The sequence below is a fragment of the Linepithema humile genome, chromosome 2, assembly GCF_040581485.1.
Source record: "Linepithema humile isolate Giens D197 chromosome 2, Lhum_UNIL_v1.0, whole genome shotgun sequence".
NCBI classification, from domain to species: Eukaryota; Metazoa; Arthropoda; class Insecta; order Hymenoptera; family Formicidae; genus Linepithema; species Linepithema humile.
Window position 1 is genome coordinate 16,018,909 of NC_090129.1, and position 8,890 is coordinate 16,027,798.

General features: G+C 36.6%; 1 pseudogene; it reads right to left on the reverse strand.

Annotated features, from left to right (window-relative positions):
- Positions 1-1,873: 1,873 nt before the first annotated feature.
- LOC136997892 (THAP domain-containing protein 5-like) lies at positions 1,874-3,756 on the reverse strand (annotated as a pseudogene).
- Between the last annotated feature and the right edge of the window lie 5,134 nt (positions 3,757-8,890).

An 8,890-nucleotide genomic window follows, 5' to 3' on the forward strand; every position in this document is an offset into this window, starting at 1 on the left:
GTAATTAAATTTGAGGTATTATTCGTAGATGTTAAAAAAGAGGCACATGTCTCACATATTTTTTTATCACGGGTCATTTTTTTTACTACGAATCCACTGATATATTTTACAACATCTTCTACGTACGAACTAAGAGACCATAACGAAGCTAAATAATCATGGTCAAACATGTCGATAGCAAAAATTGTTTCAGAATCATATGATTCGGTGTATATTGGTTCAGAGTATTTTTTTGTTGTTGAAGGTGCGTACAATATATGAATATCGTTAATTAGGCAATTTCCTTTTTCCGACGCATTAATTTCATGCCTGACCATCAACCTTTTGTATGCTGCTTCAAACTGTTGAGCGTTAGGATTGTTATTGAACCCTCCCCGACTTCTCAGAGCGCTAAAAAATGTTTCCAAATGATCTTGATTAAGTTTAAATGTTAATAAATAATTTAATTTTAATTGTTTTAAAACATTCCACAATTGAAATATATTTTTTAAACAGATAATAAATCCTAGAAAGCCAGTTTTTCTACCACTTCTTAGAATAGATTGATTTTGTACATTTTTTAAATCGCTTATATATTCTATAATTTTATCAACATGAGCTTTTAACTCGTCATAGTTTTTATTCGTTAAAGGTACTTTATAACTTGTTTCTCTTGAAAACTGACTACGCACGTTCAAGATATCAAAAGCGTTATTAAACACCGAGCAAAATTCAGCCGTTTTTTCTGGAGAATGGAATTGCTTATAATTACTTGTGTGCACATATTTGAGGGCAGAACAAACACTTTCACTCAGTGTTTGAGCAGCTATCTTAACATTCATTCTATTGTTTTGATAGAAAATGTGTTTTTTTGTTAATTTTGTACCAGCACGCAACCCTTCTTCTTCCTCCAGCTTTTGCAGGAGCACAATATCCTGCCAATGGATATCTGCATTTTTACTTTTCATAATTTTTTGATCACCCAAAGTATTTCGAACTAATTTTAACATATGACATGGATCAAAAAAACAAAAGATTTTTTTTTTCGTTACAGGATTGATAAAATATGGCTTAAAAGCAGTTCCTAATTCAAAATTTGCACCTAAATATTTGCACATATTTATGTTAACGCTAGCTCCATCAAAAGTTACGGAATGCACTTCTACTCCTGTCATTTCTATCAACTCCAGGCATTTTTCTAATAAACTGGCTCTCTCAGCTCCATTTAACGAGTTCAGTAAGAAATATCCTACAGGAATTTTCCAGTGGCCGTTGATCGCGACAAGCATGAAAACTAGGGCATTTGTTGCTTTAAGTGAATGATCTACATGAAAAGCGTCATTATGATCAACTCCGAAATCAATAAGTCCATAGTATCTTTGTCCGTCATAAGTTACTTGTTGTCGAATCGCTATTTCGTCTATTACGATATTACAAATAATCGGATTATCACTTTTTTCAACTTGACACTTTAGAGCTTCAAATGCTTCTGCAGTAAATCCAGGGCGTCCATTCAATACTGAATACCATTTTCGAATTGTAGAGGGTTCAGGTAAAAGATTACAGAAACTCTTTCGTACGTAATTGTAAGCTTTTGAAGAATAAAAGTTTAACGTAAGAGCAAATGCTCTTAATTCAGGTGAATATTTTTTTTTCTTAGTTTGCTTGCGTTTAAAGATTTCTCGCATTGGGTCAGGTAATTGTGTCTGAAAAAAATCAACGTGTATACGTGATTACATTATTTTATTACGCTTGTGCACTGAAAATTAATCTTATTATATACAATTACTCTTACTATATACAATTAATCTTACTATATACAATTTTTTCAAAGGTTGTATTCATAGTCCATTTTTATTCTTAGATTATCTTAAATACTGTCTTAAGATACTAATATGACTTTTTACTCGATTCATAGCATTTTAAGATCATATTTAAAACAATCTTAAATATAAGAACGGATTATGAATACTGTCCAAAATGTACCATTAAGCAATCGACAGCATTATCTGATATGAAATTCTTCTTCTTGAGGTGATCTATTAAGTCTTTTATAGTTTTAAGACGCTTTTTCAATCTACCAGTAGTTTGTTGTAATGTTAAAATTTGTCTTCTTTGTTTCTTTACTACCAGCTTTGCTAAATTAAAAGCTCTCTTAGCTCTTCGTGGTGTAGCTAAATGTGGTGTCTTAATATCACCAATATAACGTGGTTCATTATAACGTGGAGAGTTTGGAGGAGTTACATTTATCAATGAAACTACATCAATGGTACCTGATAAATAATAATGATTAGTGAAACTATTTTCTCATGTAATGAATAATTAAAGCTTGCATCAGATTATGCAACTTGTTGCAGCAATTCACAAGCGATCTAATAAATTACTAGTATACACTATGTGTTGTATGGTTCATTTTTAGTAATTTACTAAATCACTTGCGAATTGCTGCAACAAGATGTATAGTCCAATGCAGATTTAAGATTTTACTTGTGAATATGAAATGTTAAAGTGATACTTCATAAATCATGACACATTTAAAAAACTCACTGTGATGAATTTCTTCTTCATCTGGAATTAGTTCATTCAAATTTTCATCAGCTATATGTTGAATTGAAGTACATGCTTCCTCTTCACAGATATTTACCATTTTGTTCCGTTTTATATCAATTTCCTCATGTTTGCAATCTTTATCATTATGGCTCCTAAAATTATGTTTTATATATATAATTAAATCAAATAATTTGTTTTACATAATACAGTTTGTCTTTTCATATACATACCTTTTTCTACTTTTGATATGGTAAATCAGTGCTCGGAATTAGTCTGAACATTTCAGCCGATTTCCGTGGTATACGCCTCCTCTCCTCTCTTTACCGCGCGCGCCGCAGCCGCTAGGGCCAGCGCCGCCGAGCGTTAGGAGCGGCACTATCCGATTATGAGTGGGTTCTTCTCCCTATTTATTAAAATTTAAAAAAATTTATTAAAATTTATTTATTAAAAATAAATTTAAAAATAAAAAATTTATTTTTAATAAATTTCAATAAATTTTTTTAAATTTTAATAAATAGGGAGAAGAACCCACTCATAATCGGATAGTGCCGCTCCTAACGCTCGGCGGCGCTGGCCCTAGCGGCTGCGGCGCGCGCGGTAAGGAGAGGAAAGGAGGCGTATATCACGGAAATCGGCTGAAATGTTCAGACTAATTCCGAGCACTGTGGTAAATAGATGGTATGCTTCCATTTTTTAAAACTTTATTTTTTGTTGTGAGAAGATAATCTTTTTCTGTGAAGTGATTTGAGCATAAAAAAGTGGAAGTTTTGAGAACAACTTCATCAAAATTACAAAATTTTAGCCATTCTGGTCTTATTTGCACATCATTTGGAAATCTGCAAAAATTGGAATGTAATTTTATTTAACCTAAAATATCATGCAAGCATAAAACACATGTATTTATTAGAAGCTGTTATTATTAATATTAGAAGCTGTGAAATACATTTACTTACTTGTGATAAGATACTGTTTTGTCACGATTACCACATAAAACACAATATCGAACCATTTTACATTTAAAATTAACGATCTCGTACACAGAAAACAACAAATCACAAAAAACTGTGAAAATTGATGAAAATATTACGATCATGTGTTGTTCTAAAATCTGAAATTTTGATTGGTGGAACTTGGTCATGCGCATAGAGAAGAATAGTCATTGAGTAGGACAAAAAGATACTTCTGTCCTTTAGATCTTGCTCACAGCTCGTCACCCCGTATTCCTCTTCCATTTACTATAAGTTCTATGGATTATACGCGCGCGATAGAAGTGCGTACGTATCACTTCCGTACGTTTGAGTCAAACCTGAGATTATACGTGTGCGAAAGAAAACCGAATAATACTGCAAAAGATATTATAGGATTGATCTCAGTATTTAACGGATAATCACAGTAGAATGAGTATGAAAATGGGATGATACGCAGGATATCGTGTGCTGTTAGGGGAATGAAGCTGTTGGATGGATAATGCCACGACAACTTCGTAGATTATTTGTACAAATATTATTACATTGTCAGCCGCTACATCCTGAAAAACTATGGGAAAACTTTAAAATAGCGTTATCGGAAGATTATGTTCGACATTTTGGTGTGTTACAAAGACAAAGGAAGACATATACAAATCAATAGTATACTTTGTACAGAAGGTAAAAGTCTTGTTGATTTTCCACAAATGGAACAATTGTTAGAAACTGAATTGTTAGATGAAGAAAATGATTATATAACACTTGAACATGCTATGGAAATAGGTACTAAACAATATAAACAATTAAATGATAAACAAAAGGAAATAGTTGATCTTGTATTAAATAGATTAGATAATAATATTTATAATAATAATTATTGTTTTTATACCGATGGTCCAGGTGGATCAGGTAAAACATTTATATACACAACTATTTATTATTTAGCTAAAATTAGAAATAAATATGTGTGTACAATGGCTTTTACGGGTATTGCAGCGACATTATTGCCTGCTGGAAAGACAGTTCATAAGACATTTGAATTGCCAGTTCCATTATTTGCTGATTCATCATCTACTATTAAAATCCAGTCAAAAAAAGCTCAATATTTGAAAAATACAGATATTTTTATCTGGGATGAAACACCAATGGCGCCACGATATGCTTTAGAGATGATGGATCGAACATTGCGTGATATTATGAATAACGATTTACCTTTTGGTGGAAAAATTGTTTTATTAGGTGGTGATTTTAGACAACTATTGCCTATTAAAGTGCATGGTACTCGAAGTGAAATTATAAATTTTTCTATTAAGTTTAGTTCTGTTTGGAAATATTTCGTAAATTATTCTTTAACACAAAATATGCGAGTTCTTTTAGAAGAAATTGAATTTACAAAATTTCTTTTGGATATGGGAAATGGCATATTAAATGATTCTAATGATAATATACAAATTCCTGAATGTTGTGTAGCATCTATTGATACTGATATTGTAGAAGATATATATGGCGATTTAATACGAAAAAAAGAATTTACCAAAATAGCTAAATGTGCTATACTTTCTGCAAGAAATGCCGATGTAGATGAAATTAATAAAAAAGTTGTTGAATTATTAGATATAACTGATAAACAAATTTATACAAGTATAGATAGCACTGTAAATTGTGGTGATAATGGTAATATTGGTGAAGCTTTGTTACCAGAATATTTAAACAGTTTATCTCCATCATGTCTTCCTTCTTATGAATTACGTTTAAGGCCAAATTGCATTATCATGTTGATCAGAAATCTTAGCATCAATGAAGGTCCTTGTAATGGTACTAGATTAATGATTATGCAACGTCTCGTCCGGATGGATAGTTGTAGTAGCGTCCCCGCTGCGCTATCCTCAACAGGCCTTTTTAAAGCTAGAAAAATTTTCGACTAGGGCGCCGCCTGCCTACGTCACCTAGGCGCGGCCCTCTGCACTCGCGGTTATCTTTCGCGTTTTCCTTTTTTTTTAGTATTTTCAGCCTTTATTCAAGTATGGGGAGATCCCACAAGTCCAGGAAGAGGAGAAGATCACCCTCACCGGATCGCTTTGCCGCTTTAGAGCGAAAAATGTCGCGTATAATGGACATGCTGTCACAAAGTGAGGTTAGGGCGCCCAGCTGTCCCTCCCCATCGACATTTAGACCTTTGGCAGCTTCCCAGGAGAATTTTGGGTTTCGTACTGACTCAGTATCTGGCACTCCTATGAGTCCCCATTTAAGTGCTGACTCAAATCATACTTTGGCTCCCCTTGTGCGTCAAGAGGGACCATCGAACCCAGAACTATCAGGTGCGTTTGATATTGCCGGTTCTGTATTTGAATAATACAGGCGGCATGACGACACATCCTGTTTTTTCCCCTCTATCTACTTGGGATTTTTTGCTCTCTATCCAGCAGGTGAGAACCCTGAAACTGAGGATAATGTTTCCGTAGAACAGCCGGGGCGGTTTTCTATTGAGGAAGACGTCCTTCAGACACCTCCTGCTCCAGTGGAGGACAATGCAGACCCTCTCACTAGACAGTTATTTGGGTCAGAGCTTGGAGGAAACGAAACGCTGTTTTGGAATGAGCTTGTAATTCAAAACTGGCGCGACTTAACGCGCAAGGATCTCCCGCAAGATCAACGTGAAATGTTATTTAAAAATTATACTTGTCATGAGCCTCTGGTTTTCCTCAAGGCCCCCACTTTAAATCAGGAGTGCAAGGTGGCGCTTAAAAATTCTTCTGTGGTGAAGCGGGATGACTACGCTAAGAGGCTTCAAGATCAAGCGGTTCTAGCTTTGTGCGCTTTAGGCGAAGCTATTTCGGACTTCTTAAAGTCGGATATCCAGAACTCACTGAGCTCTGAGGCCTGCTTAGCGGTAGCCAAAGTGAATGAGGAAGCAAAGATCCTTGCAGATCTTTTCTATCGCACTTCCTTGAACAGAAGGGCTTTAATTACACCATCCCTCAATCTAAACGCCAAGCATACTGCCGATACCATTCCAGTGGACGATCTTTTGTTTGGAGCTTCTTTTGGGGAAGAAATGAAAAAGGCAGTGTCCATGGAAAAGTCCTCGAAAGACATCATCAAACCGACGCTAGCTATTTCTAGGAGAGTTCAACAACCCATCAAACAACTGACGCGACCCGCTCCGTCTACTTCGGGAAACTTCCGCGCCCCTGTACGTTATCCGAGATCGGCAACGAAAAGGACAGGGACACCGAGCAACAGTCGCCGATCGTATCACCGCTCCCGATCTCAGACGAGGAGGAGGTAGTCAACGAGGTAGTTATTGGCGGCAGGTTAGCCGTTTTCCTTTCTAACTGGAAACGGATCTCGTCAGATCCGACTATATTGGAAACTATCGCCGGCTATAGACTACCTTTAATTCAACATCCACCCGCTCTGGTCAAAGATCCTCCGGTTTCCCTGTCAACTTTGGAAGAACGAATTTGCGCTCAGGAGATAGTTAGACTTCTCACGAGAGGGGCAATTGAAAGAGTCTCAGACTGTGAAAATCAGTTTTTATCTCCATATTTCGTTATTAGAAAGTCATCGGGAGGCTGGAGATTTATTCTCAACTTAAAACGTCTGAACAAGTTTATTATCGCTCCACATTTCAAACTTGAAGACTGGAAGACGGTTATAGGTCTTATCTCTCCAGGCGACTATCTCGCCTCAATCGATCTTGAGGATGCATATCTGCTCCTATCTGTCCATCAGGACGACAGAAAACTCTTACGCTTTCGTTTCCAGGGTCAACTTTTCCAATTTAGAGCTTTACCTTTTGGACTGGCGTCAGCCCCATATATTTTTACCAAGGTTATGAAGCCAATCCTGTATTCCCTCAGACAGAGAGGCTTCTTTTCAGTGGTTTACCTCGACGATTTTCTTCTTATCGCTCATACGCATGATCAGTGTGAAGAAAATATCTCAGAAACGATTAATTTATTATCTTCTTTAGGTTTCATTATAAACAAGCGGAAGAGTGAGCTTACTCCATCAAAAGCTTGCCGTTTCTTAGGTTTTATCTTCAATACAGAAGATTTTTCAATCTCTATTCCACTTGATAGAAGGAAAAATCTCTTACAGAGAACTCGGGATATTCTACTTAAGAGCCGATGCAGTATTCGATATTTGGCAAGTTATATCGGCTCTCTGGTATCTATTTGCCCGGCAGTGCAGTACGGTTTACTACACACAAAGATTTTAGAGAGAGAAAAATTCTTGGCCCTCTCGAGCTCAGATAACGATTTTGAGGCCCAAATTTTTCTTCCAACGTCGCTTAAAGAGGACCTCTTATGGTGGAAAGACATTTTTTCTAATAATTCGCAAGTTAATGGCATCCGCTCGGGTTCTTTCGCTCTTGAAATTTTTTCAGATGCCTCCCTTACAGGATGGGGTGCCGCATGCAACGGAAGACGTACGCACGGCTTCTGGTCATCAGAAAACAAGACTTTTCATATTAATTACTTAGAACTGTTAGCTGTCTTCTACGGTCTTAGATGTTTCGCGTCGCATTTAAAAAACTCTGACATCTTATTAAGGATAGACAATTCTACAGCGATTTCCTATATTAATCGCATGAGCTCAGTTAAATTTCCTTTACTATCCTCTTTAGCTAGGAAGATCTGGACCTGGTGTGCAAAGCGGGAGTTATTCATTTATGCGTCATACATTCCCTCAGCACAGAACTTTGAAGCTGATGCCGAATCTCGCATTATCTCAGAAGATACAGAGTGGTCTCTGTTACAAATATATTTTAACAAAATAGTTTCTCATTTCGGTCATTTTGATATCGACTTGTTCGCTACTTCAATCAACACAAAGTGCCCTCGTTTTGTCTCCTGGCATCCAGATCCATTTGCATACGCAGTAGATGCATTTTCTCTTTCTTGGAATAATCTCCATTTTTACGCATTCCCTCCTTTCATTCTAATTTTAAGAGTTCTGCGCAAGATAATCACTGACCAAGCGGAGGGAGTTGTAATTATTCCTTGGTGGCCAGCCCAGCCATGGTTTCCTTTATTCAATCAACTAATTGTCGAACAACCGATCCAATTTAATCCAGACATTAATATGTTGACATCACCTTTCAGGGACTTTCATCCAGCCTGGAGCAGAATTTCCCTGGTGGCCGCGAGGTTATCAGGCAAGCCTTCTTACTTAAGGGAATACCACCTTCAGCTTTAGCTGCGACGCTAGCATCCCTGTCAAAAGCTACTATAGCTCAATATTCGAAGCCTATTAAACTTTGGTGGCTCTTCTGCAAGGAGAAAGATGCCAACTGCTTCGCTCCATCTGTGTCTCTCTTCTTAGAATTTCTGTCATCTTTGCTCGAGAGGGTGGGTTCTTATGCTACCCTAAATACTTACCGTTCAGCA